Source organism: Capsicum annuum, chromosome 10, assembly GCF_002878395.1.
Source record: "Capsicum annuum cultivar UCD-10X-F1 chromosome 10, UCD10Xv1.1, whole genome shotgun sequence".
Classification (NCBI taxonomy): Eukaryota; Viridiplantae; Streptophyta; class Magnoliopsida; order Solanales; family Solanaceae; genus Capsicum; species Capsicum annuum.
In genome coordinates, this window is record NC_061120.1 from 121,619,948 (window position 1) to 121,623,819 (window position 3,872).

At 36.4% G+C, this 3,872-nt stretch overlaps 1 long non-coding RNA gene across 1 annotated transcript; it reads right to left on the reverse strand.

The window, feature by feature from the left end:
- Positions 1–2,577: 2,577 nt before the first annotated feature.
- LOC107844799 lies at positions 2,578–3,296 on the reverse strand. The gene is made up of 3 exons (XR_001666578.2): positions 3,196–3,296; positions 2,976–3,061; positions 2,578–2,889 (listed from the first exon to the last, which is right to left on the reverse strand). It is a non-coding gene; the product is annotated as an uncharacterized LOC107844799 (long non-coding RNA).
- Between the last annotated feature and the right edge of the window lie 576 nt (positions 3,297–3,872).

The window sequence follows — 3,872 nt, forward strand, 5'->3', positions numbered from 1 at the left end:
CCCAGGTTCATTACCCATATTAATTTGTTATTATTACCAAAAAAGTTAGTAGTGAACAACTTTTTTGATATGAGGCCTATTCACTTAGTAACTTCGTGAATAAGATCTTTTCAAGAATTATACATGATAGAATTAAGGGTCTACTTCCTCATTTAATAACACCAGAGCAAGCAGGATTTTTGAAAGGGAGGAGCATTGTAGAAAATGTATTGGTGGTACAGGAAATTATTTTAGAAATAAGAAAAAGAGGTAAACCTCCAAACATGGTTATGAAGCTAGACATGATGAAAGCTTATGACAGGGTGGAATGGCTTTTTTTTAACCAAGGTTTTGAGGAAGATGGGGTTTTTTGAAGTTCTCATAGATATGGTGTACAAACTCTTGGAGAATAATTGGTATTCAATCCTTCTTAATAGTCAGCCTAAAAGTTTTTTCAAATCATTAAGAGGATTGAAATAAGGGATCTTTTGTATCCTATATTATTCATAATAACAATAGAAGTATTATCAAGGACTCTGAAGAAGTTGATGCTGTAAAGGGATTCCAAACTGTTTGGCATGCCAAGAGAAAGTCCTAAACTAAATCATCTAGCTTTTGATGATGATATAATTATATTATGCAAGGCTGAGGTAAAAGCTCTGCAGATGGTAACTGAAGCACTGGATAGTTATGAAGTGGTGTTAGGACAAAAGATAAACAAAGAGAAAAGTGTAATCTATTTTCACAAAAGTGTTTCAAATAGAGTTGGAGTAGTGGCAGAGATAGCTACAGGAATATTGAGGAAAGAATTCCCTTTCACCTACCTTGGATGAGCTATTTTCTATATGAGGAAAAAGAAAGATTACTATCAATAACTGATGAACAAAATAGCTAGTAAGCTGCAAACTTGGAAAGGAAAGCTTTTGTCATATGGGGAAAAGCAGTACTGATTAAGCATGTATTGCAAAGCATCCCCATTCACTGTTTATCAATGATGAACCCACCACTTAATGTGATGAACTCCATTCAAAGAGCTTTAGCTCTATTTTTCTAGAGTAATAAAATAGGGGAAAAGGGGAGACACTGGGTTAATTGGCAGATGGTGTGCTTACCACAGGAGGAAGGAGGGTTCGGTTTTAGAAGGATAACTGATATTTCTATGGCTTTATTTTGTAAGCTATGGTGGACATTTAGAACTTCAAAGTCTATCTGGAGTGAATACATGCACAAAAAGTACTATAAAAAGGAGCATCCAAAGCTGGTCATGTGGAAAAAAGGTGCAGGTGACTCACAAGTGTGGAAAAAGATATTAAGTGACACAGATCTGGTGGAACACTTGATTATTTAGCAATTGAGGAAAGGGAATTCTGATATTTGTCTAGATAACTGGACTGGTTAAGGTGATCTTTACTCTCTGGTGGAGGATAGCTATAATGAACATGAAGAGTATCAAACAGTGAAGGATCTTGTTAGGGAAGACAGATGGAGTGAACAAGTGCTTAATAATATTTTTTCAGAAGAGATAGATGAGCATATTTTGAGTAAAGTAAAGCCCCCAACAGAAGATGGTAGTGACTTCCCTATATGGAGCATTGAATCAACGGGGTTGTTTACAGTTAAGTTAGTTTGGCAGTACATCAGGAATAAGGAACATGTAGACACCACATATAAAAGTATTTAGATTAAGGGTTTGCCTTTTAAAATATGATTTTTATGTGGAGATCGTGAAAAAGCAGAGTACCAGTGGATGACAATGTAAGACGGTGGGGGTGCAGGGACCCTCAAAGTGTTAGTGTTGTGAAGATCCTGCGGTGGAAACACTAGCTCATGTCTTTAGAGGATATTTTTATGCTAATAGGACTTGGTCCTACTTTTCTTCTTTTGAAGGTATACCTATTCAAGGTTTGACCCTAAGAGGAACAATTCTAAGATGGTGGAATGCTGAGGTGAAGCAGAGAGAACAACTATTCATTTTTGCACTACCTAGCATCATTCTGTGGGAGCTATGGAGAAGAAGAAATAAGATAAAACATAATAACAAGGACACCACATGGCTTCTACAATATAACAAGGAATTTGGGGATGCTTTTGAAAGTGAGAAAACCAGCAGATGAGTTCCCCAATGAATGGCCAGAAAAAATAAAGGAGTTTGATAAGCTAAAGAGCAAGATAAAGGCTACCAGAATTATATGGGAGGCACCTACAAAAGGATGGGTAAAGTACAACACAGATGGAGCATTCATAGGAGAAGAAGGAGGAAGTTCATACTCATTCTGCTTAAGAGATATGAATGGGGATGTACTATATGCTAAAGGATAACCACTTTAAAATGCAGGAAGAAGAAAATGCTATCCTACAGGCAGCTAAGCATTACAAACAGACACAATACAATAAAGTGATTATTCAGATGGATTCACTCATCAGAAGGTACTAATATGAGTATGGAAGTGCCTATGGAACATAGCAAATATAGTCAGGCTGATACAACAACTCATGTGAGGCAAGCAAGTGAAATATCAGCATATTTACAGAGTTAGCTGACTATTTTGCAAATTTAGCAATAGATATAGGAGCTTTCACAATTACAAGCTTTCATCAGCTATAAAAAGAGGAAAAATATCATAAATAGTGATAAATGGCAGTGTCCATACTTAAGAATTACACCATCTAAAGGATAAAAGGGCAAAAGAGGTTACAGCTGAATAGTTTACATGCAACATATGTGTATTCTATAGAAGTATCAAAAAGAGTGCATGTACTATCTAGACTAAGATATTTTAGCCAACAAAAAGGACTCTCAGCATCATGGGAGAGTTTATGGGACATTTTGAGCTTGATAAACCTGGGAATGAGGCTGTTAACCAAATACTCGTGGGTCCAAGCATCCTTATATCTTTTTCCCTACTATATCTATGAAGCACAAGTAAGTGAAAGCATTAAGGTCAATAATAACAGATCAAGAAAAAGCAGTGGAAGAGAGAATAGGGTCAGCTCACTTGGTTATAGAAGCTTATCTCAGCTGACTAGATCCCTCATAGGGGTACAAAAAGCATTTCACTTTCCCATCCACCGGAGAACACAACTACAACAAAAGAAGAATGAACAATACAATTAGCTAAAGGTGTTATAATCAAAACAAAGAAAAAGAGGTACCATTTACTTCTGCAAGATGATATCACAAGGAAGTCATAATAATGAAGGCACAACATTGATTACCCAAAGCATCAATCGACAAAAGCTAAAGTTGGTGAAAGAGATCATCATTGAAAAGAGAGAGGCATAAAAGAGATAAAGATTAGGAAACCTAGCACTAATTTAGAAACCCTACTTAGGCTATATGTATTTAAATTGGACTCGGGTTGGGCCGGGTCAGTAAAATAGTACTAGGCTGTCTTGTTTAATGGGTTGGTCCATTTGTGATTTAATTTCGCTTTTTTATTAATAAAAAACCAAAATTAAACAAAAAAAAAACCCCACCTAGGCTGGTTGTTAAACCTAAAGTTTTTCTAAAAAGGAATGGATAAAACTAGAATTCTCTAAACTAGCGTTCTAAAAGGAAAGGAAACTTTATCCATGTCCTTGATCATCAATGCAGACTTTCTTTCAAGGATCAACTCACGAGACAGTCCTAAAGCGAACTTCCTTATTCAGGCCCTCATATCATGCACCATCTCTAGAGCGTACTGAGACAATTAGTGAAACTTCAAGGCATACTCCTTGACCGACATCTTACCCTATTTCAAATTAACAAATTCCTCCGCTTTCATTTCCCTCAACTCCTGAGAAAATAAGCGGTCTAGAAATGTATTAGAGAGAGTCTCCCATAGAGATGAATCATCAACCTCACCCCTTGTCCTATCGCATTTCCCATACTATTGGTATGCCACATCCTT